Below are 20,155 nucleotides of genomic sequence, written 5' to 3'. Positions count from 1 at the left end.
CTTAGTTTTACAATAAGAAAAGATTTTGTTCACGTCTTCACCTTTTCCCTACCTTATATGTCTGGCCAAGCAAGCTTAACACTAATTCTCATCAACTAAGTTAAACTATTTGGCAACTTTAATATGATTAAAAGATGGTTAAAGTTAAATTACATGACTTTGATTAATGTGACTCTTAGGGCTTGTTGAAAGTCGAAGGCAAACCTCTAAAATGGTTACCAACATTAATTTTAAGAAAGTTCCACCTCTCTCTTTCTCTCATCGTCGCTTTTTCATGTATTAAATCACTCCATACTTGCAGCATTAACTATGCTTTGTCCTTGAATGATTGGAATTACAATGACGTCCCTTTCATGTGATAAAGAGCCCTCTCCAACTCCATCTGTTTGAAGGAAACCGCAGCTGTATACCACTGCTACATGCACTCGTTGGCAAGGAAGCCTTATCCCTATATGCATATATAGTTGTCAAAGATGTACGTGAAATCGACATTATCGGTCAATCTTAGAGCCTATAGCGAACTGCAAAAGCATTCTGGAAGGACCATTCGCTACCCAATACCTGTTCCATTTACTTCAATAAGTCAAGGTTACCCTCCCTAAAGGACTAGTCGTTTATGGTTTTAAGTTGAAACACGTTGGCCAATTTTATTGTGGTCCATACATTATTAAGCTTGTCAAAAACACCTGATATCGTTTTTCTTTTTATTTGCATTAATTTCTTTAACGGCTTCCTAATTAACTTTATTAAGTTTGATGTTGATCCTTTATAATTAAGTAATTTTTTTTTGTACATTAAATTCGAACCTGGGAGTGTAAAACCATAGACATATAGATTATTATGTAGGCTAATGGTTGCAGTGTGAAGGGGCTAAATTGATTAATGGTGAGTGTTGGTTTAGAAGTTAGAATAATTATTATAAGCAGCCCATATTAATTGTCAAACGAAGTTTTCATAAAGAATAATGAGATGGGACATAAGTAGCATATGCTAACACACAGCACAATTGTCTATCCTTTTCATATCTTCAATAATTCCCTTATCTTCCGCTTCTTGCAACCCATATATCTCAAGCTTGAATTATTGCAACCCTATAAATGTGTATATATTATATATACACACATACATACATATATATATATATATATATAATTGCAGAAAGAAATCAGAGAACTCTCAGTTTGGAGGAATTCGTCAAACCTTAGCAAAACTCTCAAAAAGTGAAAAAGAAAAAGAAAATATGAGATGTGATGTGATGTTTTCATATTTGGAGGGGGCCACAGTCAAATCAATTACGAATTTTAATCGGAATTAATTAAAATTTTGCAGATTAAAGTAAAGAATATTGTTGTTATGGGCAATACTAGTTGGTGATAATCGACTTGACGATAAAACAAATGTGAAGCAAAATTCGGATAAGAGACGAACCACTGCTGTAATTTGGAGATTAAATGGGACCTAGCATAAAACAAAATTGACGTGTAAAGGAAGGTCCATCATATATATTATTTTGTACCAAACTGTCAACTCTTGGTCCCCACCGCTATCAGAAATCAATGCTATCATAAATGGCTACTTACCATAACCTAATTTCCTTCTTCCTTGGAATATTGTTATGAGTTTGCTTTCAATATTTATTATTAAGATTATAAACCTTTTTTCTTTTCAGGTTTTCAAATTAATTATGATTTTCAATATGTATTTTATTTTTAAATTTATATTATCATTTGATTTATTGATAATTTGTGTATTCCGAATTCCAAATCTATATTATGCTCCTCTTTCATGAATTAAACTAATGTAGGCAAATAAAAAGGCGAAGATGTGCATAGTAATTTTTGGGTAAAAATATTATGAAAGTTTTTATATTAAGATTTAGATTTTATTTTTCTTATTTATTTAAAATATGAATAAATTAATCATTATATATTATATTGAAGATAAAATTAATTATTTTTACTATTAAATATTAGTGTAACTGACTGAATAATTAAATAGTTGATTAAAAATAATTAATAGCGTGTTTTAAATGTGCAAGAGGTGCTCTTTTTGACCAAGTTTTATAAAAAGTATTTTGTTGAAAAGAAAAGCTTCTATTGATGAATTTTAGATTATCTATGACCTAAAAAGAAATTCATTTTTCAGCAACTCTATTTACTGGAATTCTCTTTTGGGTTGTGATTTAATTAGAGCATGTTGATTTTATTGGATGAGAAAATATATATTGAATGCAAAATCGATCATATATATCAAACTTGAAATGCCATGGGGACTTGTGTCAATGCCAAGGAATAGTCGATTTCAATTGAGAATCTAGGGCCTACAGAGAAAAAAAAAAGGGAAGTAATTAAGAAGAAGCATAATAATAATAGTAGTAATACCATCAAAATCATCTCAAGTAAGATTTGAGCATCGAAACATGATGAGGAAGGTGCGTACGTGTTTATCCAGTTGGACAAAGTTGAGTCCATATCTAAAGCATCACTTTGGGAGGGGCCCAAATTCTCATAGCAACCATGTGAATGCCCCCTCCATACACACACACACAAGTTTCCACTTGGTTGCAGCAAAGAGAAAATTAAAAGAGTTCCATACATGTATATAGATTCTTCTTCGTATGCAAGCATCAGCATGACGATTATGCTCAAGGGAAAAAGAAAGAAAGAAAAAAAAAAGCTTTGGTTTTTTGTATTCATTAATTAAGAGTATGGTAAGCTGTGAGATCATGATGATGGAAAAGAAAAAGAACCAAATTTGTTAATGCTAGGATAAAGAAAGAAAAATATTGATTAGAAAGGTCATAAGTGATGGAGTGGAATGATGAAAAAAAGGTGAAACTTGTGAGTTTCCAAGCTTCCCAAATATGCCTTTCAATTGGGTTTGTTTGTTTATGCAATTTGTCATACGGTCATGGTTTGGTCAATCAGTAAAGTGGAAGTGTGAGGCTTTCTTAGTTCCCTCTTTATAATTAACATCAATATATGGAGAGGGTTTGACTTATATAGAACTAAAGTAGTTTTACTAATTGACACATTATCATGGTTGGATGTGTTTATACCATTTGTCGTGGATGGATTATTTAGGGACGGTAATGTAGTGGGTGAGAGTGAGGGCGAGGATGGATATTGTTAAATTTATTATTGTTTTATAATTAATATGTTTTGTTTCATCACCTGTTCTTCTCCATTATGGATGTATAATTTGGGCATATTCATGAATGTTAAATATATCCATTCTCGTCTCACCTCGTTCCCATTCAATTTAATTTTTGTTATTTTTCTTTAATATTTTCAATATTTTTAAAGCTAAGTAAACATTTAAACATAATTCTTAAAAATATTCAAATATAAAATATGTTTTTTTCTATATTATGTTATTACTTCTTTACTCTTTTAATAGTTTATATATAGAAGGATAAAATAATAATTTTATATAGTGAAGTAAGAAGGTTGAGACAAATAATTACTATAACTGTTTCATACCTGCTACTAAAAAAAACCACCTCACCTTACCCACATCCACTTTTAAAAAAAAAATCCACTTCATTTGAGAAGGAACAGATCAAAATTTTCCATTCTTAATATTGTTAAATTATTAATAAAAAAAGGAAAAAAAGTATGGATTTCTCCCCATATTTAATATTACAAACAGTGTTCAAATGCTGCCATATATTTCATTTTTCAATACTTATCTTTTACTTTTTCTTTACTTTCCTATAACTTAAACAGAATATGTGTGACACTTTTAATTCTGAAATCTAAAATTTTCAATCATAATATATTAAAATAATTTATTTATATATTCCTTTTTTTTAAATTTTCTTTTCCTCAATCGCCTTAGAATATTTTTCCAATAATGGTGGGGTCAGGAAGGACCTTTCCACATGATGATTTCACCCTAAATAATCTTCTTTTAAGAAGACAACTAATTGATATCTAGACTCTTAATTTCTAAGGTGAAATGGTCTGTTAAGAGTTCTGATTCAATGCGAAATTTAATTTTGATAATCTAAAATATATATCAGGGATTTGATTTAAATATATTTAATATAATGCAAAAGAGACCTAGAACAAGCTTATTTTACTGTAATATATACTAAATATATTATTATTAAAATACAACCGAACAATTAAATTTTAGTTGAAAGAAGGCCAAGAAAGGTATAAAAGATACATATGATCTATAATTGAAGAAGTGATCAAGTGAAGCTTTCAATTGGTAGGGTAAGAGAGCAAAATGCGTGGCGAACATAAATCATGGTATCTTTCATGCTCGATAGAGTTAAATTGTTCAGTAATTATGACTGACATATGTATTTATATATTTTAAAATTTAATAGAGGTAAAAAGAATTAGGTATATAATGCAAAATGATATATATATACTTCATTCCATATTGTATAAACAAAATTAATGAGTGGTGAAAAATCTATTCCAAAAGGTTAAAAATGAAACCCCAAGTTGCAATCATCGAGTAACAGCATATAATATTTGACTTTATATAATATCATCTCTTGATTTTGTACATTCTATGTCTTTGACTTTATATAGTATGCCCCTTGGCTTATTATTATGCTTGATTGAAATTTTCATCAATCTATGGAACAACTAGACGTAGAACTTATCCGCTAAATGATAGGATGGGTTCAAAGTTATTTCTTTGCTTAAGAAATCGGTGGCCTTGTAACACAAAAAGAAAATTATGGGTCTCTCGAGTGGTTCAGTCAGAGGAGGTGAAGGTTGTTAAGGAGGGATTTTGACAAAGTAAAGGTAAGCTGGAAGGAAAATGGTCTTGAAGATGCACATATATGAGTATTTATACCAACGCCTTTAACAGCCTCTAAAGTATTCTTAGGCATGAAAGTATGTAGGGACCAAGTTGCCCATTGCGTGTGATTGACTGAGGCATGCGTCTTTAGTCTGATAAAGCTATGCCTTTAGCCCTTTTATTGATTCTATTACCTAACATTGTGCCTCGAACCCTTTCGTTCGTTAAGTGACAAGCACTTAAAAGTGTAATTAAACCAAGAACGACCTAGTTGCAATATAACCATGACCAAAGTTTGATTAATGGCAAAGATCATTGCAATCCCTTTCCACTAATGGTAATTAGATTTTATAATGGAAATTGGGTTTTACATAATTAGCTTAATTAAGTAGCTAATTATATGTACTCAGTTATAGAAAAATGTCATTTTTAAAAAAAAAATATTTATTGGATTTGGCCATTTTTTTGTAAAATGACAAGATTGGGCCGAAATAATGAAAGTTTTCAACTGATTTACAGAAAAACGCTTTCAACTCTCTCAACTACTATTTTCTCCAACGGCTCCCCCCCAAATAGTCACTTTTCTTTTTTATTTAACCCACATTTCATTTTTTCTAATTCAAACTCAACTCTCTCTCACATTCTCAAATCTCTCTCAAATTTCTCTCAATTCCATCTTAATTTCTGTAACACCCCAAGCTTTTGAGAATTTAATTGTGAGAATTTGTAGTAATTAAGTCTCTGTATTTGTGGTTGTGTGCTCTACTTTTGTGATTAGGGTTTGGAGTTCAAGTCGGTTGTTAACAGTTTTATTATTATTTTTAAAACAATCCTTGTCCATGTGTTATATAGTTAAGTTCAATTTAGTGTAAATATGTGGCAAGAATGAGCTCGCTGGTTCACTGGTTAAGCATCTGCCTATATTTTGTTTGGTTCCAAGTTCAAATCCCAGGGTATGCGATAGAAAACATTCCTTTTGCTAAGTGCTGGTATCTGACTGGAAATTGTTAGGAATTAAAATTTTATTATCTTCCATTCGTTCCTTTTTGTCACTGTTATTTTATTTTTACCTTTTCCTCTTTCCCTTTTGTTTTCTTTTTGATTCTTTAATTTTCTTCTTCATTTTGATCACGGTCGTAAGTAAGTACGGGTCTAGACAAAGTCATACACCATTAATTGCATTGATCGAAAGGTTAGTAAGTAAGTTTCACAATCAATTCGTTAAATTCCAGGGTTCATGTTTTGAATTGGGCATCTAGAGCGTATTGTGTAATCTCTAATAATTAGTCACTTGGTTTCCTCCTAAGCGGGGGTGTCAAGTATAGCAAACCTCAACTCAACAAATCGAGTGATCGTTGTTGACTTTTTGGTAAATTTGATTTCGTTGAAGGTTTTGTATCGAAACCTTTGACATAAAGTATTTTGTGTAAAATGTGCGTTATTGTCGATAAAGTTGGTCGATTGAGTTATTGGATGGTAGTTTTAGGCTTCGAAGACTCTCCTCGTTGTTGTTGCTTTGAAATCTCTCCAGGTGCGTGCCAAAAACCTTAAACTTTGCAAGTTTCAGTTGCCAAAAAATGTGGCTGTCAACGCCACATGGCCAGACACATAGGCATGTGTCTAGGCCGTATGAGCCACACAGCTGTGTGGTTGGCCATGTAACTCACTGTTTATTAATTTAGGGCCACACGAGCAAGGCATACAAGTGTGTGTCTAGGCCGTGTGTGGCCATATTAGTGTAGGGTTCACACGGGCAACGGACACAACAGTGTGTTTGGGCCGTATAACTCATTGTTTGTGGCTCAAGACCACATGGCCACGGACATGGACGTGTGCCTAGGCCGTGTGAGTCACACGGGCAAGGACACAATCGTGTGTCTAGGTCGTGTAACTCACTGTTTATGCTTTAGAACCACACGAGCAGAGGACATGTGTATGTGTCTAGACCTTGTGGCAGGTTAATGAGGCCCGAAACCTATTTTTGAGGCTGTAAGTGTTGCTCAACACTGATATTGGCCTCCCCAATGTATGAATGGTTGAATTAGATTATATGAGAACTGTCTGATACTCTGAGACTGATATATGAATGACATAATTATATGTGTACTGTGATACTTATTTTGATGTTGAACTGTCTTATCTATGTTGAAACAATTTAGAATTACTGAATACATGTTATAAATATTTGTACTCTGCATTTGCATTGGTTGGGATATTGTGAAGAAGGAAGTAATCCGTTCTAAATTAGGGGCTAAGCCACAATGGATATAAATCTGATTTTGGTGCTGTGTCGCATTTTGATCTAGCAGCTGAGCCGTGTTTCTGTAAAAGCGTCAAACTAACATTCTAAGGTGTGCAGGGTTGGTTGGGCATTGAATGTCCTTAACAGTGTGCTGGGATGGCCGAAGACGGTGTGTAGTGGATGGGGATAGGCATATTGCATTTGAATTTGATCTGTATCGTATATGAAACTGAAATTGCTTATATATATATATAACTAATCTGTTCTGAATCTGAATTGAAATTACTTTTGTATCAAACTGAATATTTAAATTCAAAAATATTTTATAAATGTGTTCTAGTTGAAAAAACTTCTTTTACGCACTAAGTTCACAACTCATTTTGTTATTAAATAGATTTCAGGTGGTACTTAAACTTGAACAAGACAGCGTCGCGGGAGCTCGGTCAAGCTTTTATCTTTTCTAAATTACTACTAGTAGGAAATTCAGTATTCTATGATATTTAATGTTTGGAAAGACTTTATACTTAGTTAATTGTTATGTGGATATTACGTGATGAGTGGTTCATTTTGACTGCGTTATAAATGTGGTGTCTTTAGTGTCCTTAGTGTAACCCTCTAGACACAGTCTGGACGTTTGGGTCAGGTTTAGGGTGTTACCTTTAATGGTATCAGAGTCAGGTTTGTCAATACTTGGACTGTATTTGGGGATCATAATGTGCGATAAAAGTAATTACGTGATAAGTTAGTATCAAAATTAATTTGAAAACTGAGACTTTAAAAATCACCTAGCCTCCGACGCTGATCATGTAAGTATTTTTGTTTTGTTTAATGACTGTATTACTTGAACTATTGTTTGGTTAGATGTTTTGATGTGAATTAGTGAAATCATCTTGTTGGATGTTTAAACTGATCTGTGCACTCTGACATTATTGCTAGATTACCCTAATAAGTTCGCGTAGTAGCTGTGGACACGGTATTCAAAGGCACTGAGGAGGAACTCGAGTGGAGTCATCCTCTATGGGTAGTATGCCTAACTTGGAGACCAGCGAAACAATTGGTACTCTCACTAATGAGATCCCAGACTCCGACGGTTGTGGACGACTCAATGTTCAAGCCATGATTCGAGCACTGGAGAGGGTTGCAGGGACCTATTTAGGATCAAGAGGCCGAGGGTCGGTTGCTAAATGACTCTAGTCGAATAGGGCTGAATTGTTCAGCGGTGTCAAAGGAGTCACTCCTACTGTTGCTGAATATTGGCTTAAGGCTACTGAATGAATTATGACTGATTTTGACTATACTCCCACTCAGAAATTAAAAGGGTGTTGTGTCCCTACTCCAGGACGAAGCTTATCAGTGGTGGCTAACAGTTGAGCAAGGTGCTCAGCCCGGATAGGTTAACTAGGATTATTTCAAGAACGCATTTCAGGGAAAGTATTAGGGGGCGAGTTATGTTGAAGCTTGCCGACACGAGTTTATGAGCTTAGTTTAGGGCGACCAATCTGTGGCTGAATATGAAGTCGAATTTCTGCGACTGGGTAGGTATGCACGGACTTTGGTAGTGTCTGACTACGATAAGTGTGTGAGGTTTGAGGAGGGATTAAGATATGATTTAGGGTTTTGATAGCTTCTCAGAGGGAGTGGGTTTTTACGATTCTGGTTGACAAAGGAAAGATATTGGAAGAAGCGAAGTGCACTGAGCGCGAGCGGCGTGATTTTGAGAGGGATCAGAGTATGATTAAGAGGGATTCGGGTTTCTCTGGTTTTGGTCAGCGCCCTAAAAAATAAGAGAGATTTGACAAGCCTCTGAGGGCCGAGGCACCAACTATAGTGATTGAGATTTAGCTGTGCAGTGATTGTGGGAAACGTTATCGGGACGAATGCTGGAGGAAGTTAGGAGCATGGCTCTGTTGTAGGTCGATGAAGCATCAAGTTAGAGATTGCCCCCGTCGACCTGATCAAGTGCTAGCTGCGACACAGACTCTGGCTCTGGATTTTGTTCAGCCTCTGAGAGTGGTTTAGTAGCCACCTAGAGGTCGTAGTACTGGTAGAGGTGGTAATGGATCTAAAAGAGGATAGAGAGCACCGGATGGAGGTGCAGGTTAGACTGAGGCTCATTAGCAGGCTCTAGTATATTCGATAAGACGTCGTGAAAACAACGATAATGCTGATGTCGTTGCAGGTATTTTCTTTATTCATTCTGTACCATACTATGCTCTAATTGATATTGGCTCTACTCACTCGTATATAGCTAGTGTTGTTTCTGCAAATCCGGGTTTAACTGCTGAAAATACTGCTAGAGAGTTTTTTGTGATTAGTCCTTTGGGATAGTCAATGTGGGTTGATAGAGTAGAAAACCGGGTACCCTTAGAGCTCCAAGGTATGGTATTTCTAGCTGATCTGATGGAGTTACCCTTTAATGAGTTTAATTTGATTCTGGGAATAAATTGGCTCGTAGATTATCAGGTCAGTTTAGATTGTGCAATCAAGAAAATTACTCTGAGAATGGATAAGAATAACGAGGTGGTCATGGTTGGTGAGCATCGAGATTACCTCATTAATGTAATCTCCGCTGTTGTAGCAAATTGTGCGAGGCATACCTTGCCTACGTATCCGGTTCTGTTCCTGCAAAATTTTCTGTGGGAGATATTCGTACTGTGAGGGAATACCCGAATATTTTTCCTGAAGAATTATCGGGGGTATCTACGGATCGAGAGGTGAAATTTGGTATTAATCTGTTATCAGGTACGACTCTGGTGTCCATTATACCCTATCGCATGGCACCGAAGGAGCTGATCGAGCTAAAAGCACAATTTTAAGAACTTCTCAACAGAGGGTTTATCTAATCGAGTGTGTCTTCGTTGGGGGCACTGATACTGTTTGTTAAGAAGAAAGACGGGTCGATGAGAATGTGCATAGACTATATATAGTTGAACAAGGTGACAATTAAGAATAAGTACCCGTTACCCAGGATTGACAACTTATTCGACCAGTTTCGAGGAGTATCTGTCTTCCCCAAAATCGATCTACGTTCTGGTTACCATCAGCTCAAGGTCAAAGAGACTAATGTGTACAAAACTTCCTTTAGGACTCGTTACGGACATTACGAGTTCCTGGTGATGCCTTTCGATTTGACGAATGCCCTGGCGGCATTTATGGATTTAATAAATCGGGTGTTTCAACCGTAGTTGGACAAATTTGTCTTGGTTTTTATCAATAATATCCTAATCTACTCTAAAATTGAAACTGACCGTGATAATCATCTTCGCATTGTACTTCAGATACTCCGAGAAAAACAGTTGTATGCCAAGTTCAGTAAGTGCAAGTTTTGGTTACAGGAAGTCACTTTTGTAACAGCCCGTTTTTGAGTCAAATTAGAATAGTGGTTTCGAGAGCACAAATTCGAAGTAAAAATATTTATTTTATTATTTAATAATTTTTACAGCATGATAGAATGATAGTATAAAATTTTGTTAAGAAATTTTATCGTTTAAATGCTTAATTCAGTAAAAAGGACTAAATCGCATAAGGCGTAAAATATGAGTTCTCTAAGTGAAATGAACCAAATGACTATAGAAATGAAAAGAATGAGTGCTTGCATGGTAAATATACCATTAATAGAATTAGTGGACGAATATGGGCTTATATAATAAGAATTATAAGGTTAATTAACAATGTTATAATAGTAATTATGAAATAATGTTTAATAAATAAAATAAAACATAAAAATTCATTAGTTGTCATCTTCCTTCCACCAAAAATCAAAGCTTGAGAAAGCCATTAAAGAAGCTTAAACATTTGGTCACTTGGAAGCTTAATCAAGGTATAGTTTTTATTCGGTTTTTAATGATTTCTATGTTTTTGAGCTCGTTGCAGCTTAATCTAGCTAACCCATATCTCCGTTTTCGAAACTGTTATAGATTTTGAATGATGCCATTGTTGAATCTTGGTTTTTTAGATGTTTTATGATAGATTATTAAATTTTGAAGCTAGATTAACAAGTTTTATAAAGTGATTTTTGACAAAAATGTCAATTACAGACTTAATTGAGAAATTTGTAAAATCCATGGGTAAATGTGTGAATTAATGAGAAAAATGGGTTGATATGAATATAAGGAAAATTCGCTACTATGGGCTAGTATTGAATTGTATGAATTTGTACTTTTATGTGATAATGACTAAATTGCAAAAATGTGAAATAATAAGGGAAAGAGTGTAATTTTACCAAAATGTGTAAATTGTGTTAAATTGAATGAATTAATGTTTAAATAAGTAAAATTTGTTATTATATAGATTGAGAAAAATGAGATTCAGATCTAGAATGGGGGAAAATAAAGTATCAGATCAGTTGACCTAATTCGTCGTTATAGCAAACGAGGTAAGTTCGTATGTTAATAAATGCTGTTAAATTGTGCTATAAATTTATAATTATTGTTGAATTGAATTATAATGCTGATTGGAAATGAGTACAAGCACAATCGATAGAGTCATGACGTTCAGAAGTCTCATATGAACCCTAGGAATAGCTTAGGATCTAAATGTCATAACATTAGGATTATCGGGATATGAGATTTGTGTAAGACCATGTCCGAGACATTGTCATCGATATGAGATTCGTGTAAGACCATAGCTGGGCTATTGGCATCGATATACTATAACATGTAAGACTATATCTGGGATATGGCATTGTATGAGTTATACGAGATTTCCAAGTATCCTTAGCGATTCTGAATGGTTCAACGGGCATAGTCAAGATGAGAATGAAAGTACAATCAAATTAAGTGTAACAGGTACATACAAAACCTATATGAGAATCAAATGAAGGTAATTAGGTGAGTATGTTTTATGCCAAAAATGTGTTTATTTGGCTATAATGATGTATGAATTGAATGATGTGTGAGATATGAGTTATAGATGTTTTAACTAAATATACATTTGGTACATAGTGTGCAAGATACCGTTATTTGATGATATTTCACATGATTCATCTTTTCTAAATAGAATGTAATTGATCCATACGAGCAAAGAAATAAATAAACTTGTGAAACTTTGTTAATTATGTTATTGGAATTATGGTATAAAGATGAAATCAAATGAATTTATATTATAGTATATGTAAATGCTTAATATGTGCGTATTCAATAAGATAAGTTTAATATCATACGATCTCACTAAGTTTTATAGCTTACTTTGTGTTATTTTTCTATGTTTTATAGTGATTCGGACATTCGTTTGGGTTAGAAGTCAGCGGGGATCGCATCAAACTATCCGATTTTTTATTTTGATATTTATACACTTGTGACTTGGTTATATGACATGTATAGGCTTGAGTTATGTGGAAATGTGTTTGGTAATGTTGAATGTGAGTTTTGCTTGTATATGATGTAAATGTTGGTGAGTATTTAGCCATTTAAGTTGGCTTAATTCATAAGATTTATAAGTGATATATTATGTATATATATAGCCTTGTGTTTTGACATGTTTGGTATGGTATAGAGATGATGAATTGGTATATTTTGTGACATGAATTAGATGATAATATGGTGAGAACTTACTTATGGAAGATAAGTGAAAAATGTAGGTTATGACATATTGATGTGATATGCTTATGGTTATGATTTGAGTAGTGAAATGGTTGAAGATGAAATAGCATGATTTGTATATGAATTAACATGTTTTGGTTGCCTATAAGTGCATTGAAATGAAGTGAAATGATATGGTTTAGGTATGCTTGAGGAGGGTGAGAAATGTGGCTTAAACCAAGCCTAATTTCACCCCACATGGTTGAGCACACGGGCGTGTGACTCGACCGTGCGTCTGCTATAACTTAATTAAACAAGTCAGTGAGTTATAGGGCTTAGACGAACGAGCGTGTCTACTGGCCGTGTATGGCACACGGACTGACACATGGGCGTATGGTCGGTCGTGTGGCCAAGTCAGTATACCCTTTAGATTTTACACGACCATGGCACACGGGCATGTCTCTGGTCGTGTGATGCAAGTCAGTATGTATGTCCTGTTTTAATACAGCCTATGACATGGGCGTGTCTGGTGGCCGTGTGAGGCACACAGTCTATTCACACGAACGTTTGATCTCTTTATGCTTGAAAATTTTCTAAGTTTTCAAATGTTATCGGTTTAGTCCCAAACCTATTTCAAGAATGTTTTAAGGTCTTGTCGAGCCTTATAAGGGACAATGTGATTATGTTTGATTGATGATTATGTGATAATGGCTTAATGTTTGAGAAATGTACTTTGTATGTTGTGATTTGATCGGTAATGCCTCGTAACCCTATTCCGGTGACGGATACGGGTTAGGGGTGTTACAACTTTTCTGGGTTATGTGGTAACTGTGGGAGGGATTCGAGTCAATCCTAAGAAAATAGAAGCTATTGTTGAGTGAAAAAACAAAAAATATATACTTGAGCTTCGTAGCTTCTTGGGTTTAGCTGATTACTACCTGATGTTTGTCGAGGGATTTTCTTTGATTACGTCACCTTTGACGAAGCTGCTGTGTAAGAATGCTCCGTTCGTGTGGTCTGAAGCACAAAAATCTAGTTTCGATAAGCTCAAGTCTGTTCTGACACAAGCTCCTGTCTTAGTTCAACCGGAATTAGGTTGGGAGTTTGTGGTATATAGTGATGTGTCACACTTCGGGTTAGGATGTATTCTGATGCAAGATAGAAAAGTGGTTGCTTATGCATCGCGACAGCGTAAGACACACGAGGGTAACTACCCTACTTATGATATTGAGTTGGCTGCGGTAGTGTTTGCTCTGAAGATCTGGAGAAACTATCTATATGGTGAAAGATGTATCATTTACACTGATCATGAGAGTCTCAAATATCTGTTAACTCAAAAAGAGTTAAATCTTCGGTAGCGCAGGTTGGTTGAATTACTTAAAGATTATGATTGCACAATAGAGTACCATCCAGGTAAGGCTAATGTGGTAGTTAATGCCCTTAGCCGTAGAGCAGTGACTGGTCTGAAAGCAATGTTAGCTCGTCTGAGTTTGATTGAGGATGGTAAGCTGTTAGCGGAATTACAGGTTAAACTAAATTGGATTGATTAGATTCGAGCTAAACAGTTGAGCGATAAATCCTTAGTTCAGCAATTGCAACATGTTGGTTTGAACGAGACTTCCAAATTCAGCTTGAATAGCGATGATGTCTTGTGTTTTAAAAGTCATATTTGTGTACCTAATGATAAAGAGTTGAGACAGTAGATTCTACAGGAGGCTCATAATAGTTCTTATGCTATGCATCCTGGTGGGAACAAAATGTATCAGGACCTACAAGAACTCTATTGGTAGCCCGGATTAAAATGGAAGGTAGTCGCTTTTGTGTCCCATTGTCTGACATGCCAAAAGGTTAAGGCTGAGTATCAACTACCTTCCAGTCTTCTTCAACCAGTTAAAATTCCTCAGTGGAAGTGGGAGCAAGTAACGATGGATTTCGTTAGTGGCTTGCCTTTAACCCCCACCAAGAAAGATTTGATTTGGGTCATCATTGATCGATTGATAAAATTCGCCAACTTCATACCCATCCAGACAGATTACTCCTTACAAAAGTTGGTTAAACTGTATATTGCTAAAATTGTGAGACTACACAGAATCCTAGTCTCAATCATCTCGAATAGAGATCTGCGATTCACATCTCGGTTCTAGAAGAAGCTCCATGAGGCCTTAGACACTCGACTTAATTTCAGCACTGCGTATCACCCTCAGACCGATGGACATTCTAAGAAAGTTATTCAAATTCTAGAGGATATGCTTTAGGGTAGTTGAGAGGAGTACCAATCGTTGGCGAAGTTTGCATACAGTAATAGCTTTCAATCTAGTATTCAGATGTCACCATACGAGGCCTTGTATGGTCGTAGATGTCGTACTCTGTTATGTTGGACAAAATTAAATGAATGTCGGGTTCTAGTTCCTGAGATAGTTTCTAAAACTGAAAACACTGTAAAATAATTCGAGACCATCTGAAAGCTGAATATGATTGGTAGAAGTCTTATACTAATTTAAAAAGAAAAGAAATCGAGTTTTCTGTAGGTGATCAGGTATTTTTAAGGGTATCACTGTAAAAAAAGTCATTCGATTTGGATGCAAGGGCAAGCTGAGCCAGAGGTTCATTGGGCCTTATTGTATCTTGAAACATGTCGAACCAGTTGCGTATTAGTTAGAGTTATTGTCAAAGTTAGAATGAATTCATAATGTGTTTCATGTCTCAATGCTGAAACAATATCCGTCGGATCTAACGCATATTGCTCCTGTCGACGAGATCGAATTGCGATCGGATTTAACATTCGATTTAGAACTTGTCCAGATCTTGGAACGTGATGTTAAGGTACTACGGAAGAAAATCGTTCCTTTAGTAAAATTTTTGTGGCAAAACCACGGTACTGAGAAGGCCACGTAGGAACCTGAAGAATCTATCCAACGGCAATATCCGTATCTGTTTGATCAAGTAAATTTTGTGGTCGAAATTTCTTTTAGGGGAGAGAGTTGTAGCACCCTAAAATTTTGAGAATTTAATTATGAGAATTTACAGTAATTAAGCCTTTGTATATGTGGCTGTGTGCTCTTCTTTTGTGATTAGGGTTTGGAGTTTGAGTCGCGTTGTTAACAGTTTTATTGTTATTTTTAAAACAACCATTGTCCATGTATTATATAGTTAAGTTCAATTCAATGTAAACCTGTGACAAGAATGAGCCTGCTGGTTCACTGGTTAAGCATCTATTTTTATTTTGTCTGGTTCCGAGTTTGAATCCCAAGGTATGCGATAGAGAACATTCTTTTTGCTAAGTGCTAGTATCTGATTAGAAGTTATTAGGAATTAAAATTTTTGTCATCTTCCATTCGTTCCTTTTTGCCACCGTTATTTTATTTTTCCCTTTTCCTGCTTCCTTTTTCTTTTCTTTTTGATTTTTTAATTTTTTTCTTTATTTTGATCATGGTCGTAAGTAAGTATGGGTCTAGACGAAGTTATACGTCGTTAATTGCATTGATCGAAAGGTTAGTAAGTAAGTTTCACTGTCAATTCATTAAATTCTGGGGTTAATGTTCTGAATTGGGCATCTCTAGCGTATTTTGTAATCTCTGATACTTAGTCGCTTGGTTTCCTGTTACGCAGGGATGTTGGGAGTAGCAAACCTCAACTCGACAAATCAAGTGATCGTTGTTGACTTCTAGTAAGTTTGATTTCGTCGAAGATTTTGTATCGAAACCTTCGACATAAAGTATTCTGTGTAAAATGTGTGTTATTTTTGATAAAGTTGGTTGATTGAGTTATTGGATGGTCATTTTAGGCTTCAGAGACTCTCTTTATTGTTGTTGCTTTGAAATCTCTCTAGGTGTGTGCCGAAAACCTTGAACTTTGTAAGTTTCAATTGCCGAAAAATGTGGCTGTAGATGCCATAATGCCAAGCACATAGGAGTGTGTCCAGGCCGTGTAAGCCACACAGGAGTGTGTCTAGGCCGTGTAACTCACTATTTAGGCTTTAAAACCATACGAGCAGAGGACATGAGATGTGTCCAGGCAGTGTGGCGTGTTAATAGGACCGAAAATCTATTTTTGAGACCGTGAGTGTTACTCAACACTGATATTGGCCTCCCCAATGTATGAATGATTGAGTTAGATTATATGAGAACTGTCAATGCTCTGAGACTGATGTATGAATAACATAATTGTATGTGTACTGTGATACTTATTCTGATGTTGAACTGTCATATCTATGTTGAAACAATTTAGATATTGCATCTGAATTCCTTAACGGTGTGTTGGGGTGGCTAAAGACGGTGTGTAGTGTATGGGGATAGGAATATTGCATCTGAATCTGATCTGTATCGTATATGAAACTAAAATTTCTTATATACATATAACTAATCTGTTCTAAATCTGAATTGGAATTACTTTTGTACCAAACCGAATCTTTGAATTCGGAACTATTTTATAAATGTGTTCTAGTTGAACAAACTTATTTTACGCATTGAGTTCACAACTCATTTTGTTATTGAATGGATTTCAGGTGGTACTCAAACTTGAACAGGACGGCGTCACGAGAGATCAGTCAAGCTTTTATCTTACTTTAAATTACTACTAGTAGTAAATTCGGTATTTTGTGATATTGTAATGTTTGGAAAGTCTTCATGCTTAGTTAATTGTTGTGTGGATATTACGTGATGAATGGTTCATTTTGACTGTGTTATAAATGTGGTGTCTTTAGTGTCCTTGGTGTAACCCTCTAGACTTGGTCTGGATGTTTGGGCCGATTTTAGGGAGTAACGCCCCCGTACCCGAGACCATCACCGGAGTCAAGCACGAGGTGTTAACGAACTTAATTCATTAATTAAACAGCTCAAACAATTTATTTTAGAATTTCCAGACAAGCTGGCTAACTGCGTCATAGTCGCTAAAAAATTCATATCTCTATTCACGAAACTCTAAATCTAATTCTGTAAATTTTCCTTGAAAGTACACTCATATATCTACTTACTAAGTTTTTTATAGAATTTTTGGTTAGGCCAATTAGTACAGTTTATTAGTTAAAGTCTCCCCTATTTCAGGGTTCGGCTACTCTGACCCCTGTGCACTACGAATCAAATTTCTTTCTTTACAAAAATCCAATGACTATTCTGTTTATTTAAATTAAAAATAGACTAAATAAGGAATCCATACATATAAATTATGAGTCCTAATTATTTTTAAAAAAATTATGGTTAATTTCTAAAGTCAGAATAGGGGATCCAAAAATTGCTCTAACCCTATTTCACCAAAACGTAAATATCTCATAAAATACAATGTTTTTACCTATTTTGTTTCTTCCACATGAAAATATATTCATTAATATTCAATTACATATTTTATTCATTATTTAATTATATTTATACTATTTTTAGTGATTTTTCAAATTCACGTCACTGCTGCTGTGTGATTCTATTTTATAGCCAATTTCACCATTTTATGGACTTCCATAGATTAGTTAGCACATAAAGCATACATGTTATCAAATATAATCTCGATTAGCCACCCCAATAGCTAATCATTCTAAAACATTTCCATGCCATCCATGAGCTATATCATAAGATTATATACACAAAAGGATTATAATGCTATACATGCCATATTCCCAAAATATGCAAGCCACCATACCGAGATGGTCTGCTGATAGTGTGGCGTGCCTCCGATCGTCTCGATCTCCAAACCGCTTGTCAAAACTACAAGGAATGGAAGGGAAGGAGTAAGCATAAATGCTTAGTAAGTTCACATGCAAATAACAAATAACTTAACAAAGCAATTATACCAACCAACATTAGCATAATATCACCAAAACATATATCACATTTCTATTCATCATTCATCGTCCTACTACATTATTGTTGTCGTATCAAGTCTCAACCCGAGGGTTAAGTACATACCTGTCCAAAGTGCCCATTCCACAACACTTACCAATACATCACTTGCATCTTGAGTATTCTTCCATTTCACTAGAGTTTTACCCGTTGAACACATCGGAATATAACTCGGATACATGGAAAGTTTGCACATAAGTGCCACATATGTAGCCAAGCTACCATGTAACCCGCCCATAAGCGAACTCGAACTCAACTCAACGAGGTCGGGCGTTCCCATCCATAAGTGAACTCGGACTCAACTCAACGAGCTCGGATGCCTAGTTACATCTCACGAACTCGGACTCAACTCAACGAGTTCGGACGTTCGCATCCATAAGTGAACTTGGACTCAACTCAACGAGCTCGGATGCCCAAATATCCGAATCTATTCCTAGGGTTCAACAGGATTCTTTTCAATTACACATTTCGATCGCCTTCTTCGGAATATAGAAATCGATATTTGCTAACATCTTATACTTATTAAATTGTTCACATAGTTTGCATATCACCAAATAATAATTCACAAAACATCATATTTCATGATAATAAGTATCATGTCATATAAATAACATTAAATCACTTAAAATAAAAATTATGTTACCTTATTTACACATGAACTTATCTCGTATGCGAAAATGGTCATTTTTACCATTTTGTCCACAACTTGGTATTTTGTCGATTTTAGCCCGAATTTCGATTTTCCTTGCTCTATCATTTCAAATATAGCCTAATTCGGACTCATATTATTCGAATCAACCCAAAATCATATTTTAGAAAAATTACAATTCTGCCCCTAAACTTTTACATATTTACACTTTTGCCCCAAATCTCGTAAATTAAACTTCATCCTATTTTCTTATGTTTTATGATATGCTGATCATTTTTCCCTTCTACAGAAACATCCAATTCTCACTCTAACATGTACTTATGAACATTAGGTATTTTTACCGATTATGTCATTTTAGTCGTTTTTACGTAAAATCACTTAGCAAAAGTTGTTTAACACAATCTCAAGCTTCATATTCTACCATAAAACATCAAAATTCATGCATATCATTCATGGGTAAATTTTTAAATATAAACCCTAGCTCAAAATGTTGGTAGAAACAGGTAAACCGAGCTACGATGATTTCAAAAATGTAAAGAACATTAAAAACGGGCATAGAAATCACTTACAATCAAGGCTTAAAAGTGTTGAAACCCTAGCTATGGTGGAGAGAAAAATTTGACAGTAACTTATGGAGAAGATGATCATTTTTGTGTTATTTTTCCCATTTTATTTCATTTAATATTCAAATGACCAAAATGCCCTTCCTTACTAAACTTTCAAAAATTCCATCCATGTCCAATTTTTGTCCATAAACTTAGAAATTGGTAAAATTTCTATTTAGGACCTCCTAATTAATATTTCAAAGCAATTTCATACTAGAAACTTCTAGAATGCAAATTTTGTAACTTATTCAATTTAGTCCCTAACTTCAAATTAAGCACTTTATGCATAGAATTTCTTCACGAAATTTTCACACAATCATGCAATCATATCATAGGCCTCAAAATAATCATAAAATAATTATTTCTATCCCGTATTTGTGGTCCCGAAACTACTATTCCGATTAGGCCCTAATTCGGGATATCACATAGGGTGTTACAATTTCTCACTCAAATTTTATATCTCTCTCAAGTCTTTCTTTTTTTATTATTAACATTTTCTTAAAAATTTTGTACATTATTTTTTCTATTACAAATTATTTCGTGTT

Source organism: Gossypium arboreum, chromosome 4 (genome assembly GCF_025698485.1).
Source record: "Gossypium arboreum isolate Shixiya-1 chromosome 4, ASM2569848v2, whole genome shotgun sequence".
NCBI classification, from domain to species: Eukaryota; Viridiplantae; Streptophyta; class Magnoliopsida; order Malvales; family Malvaceae; genus Gossypium; species Gossypium arboreum.
Note: the sequence above shows the minus strand (reverse complement) of the source record.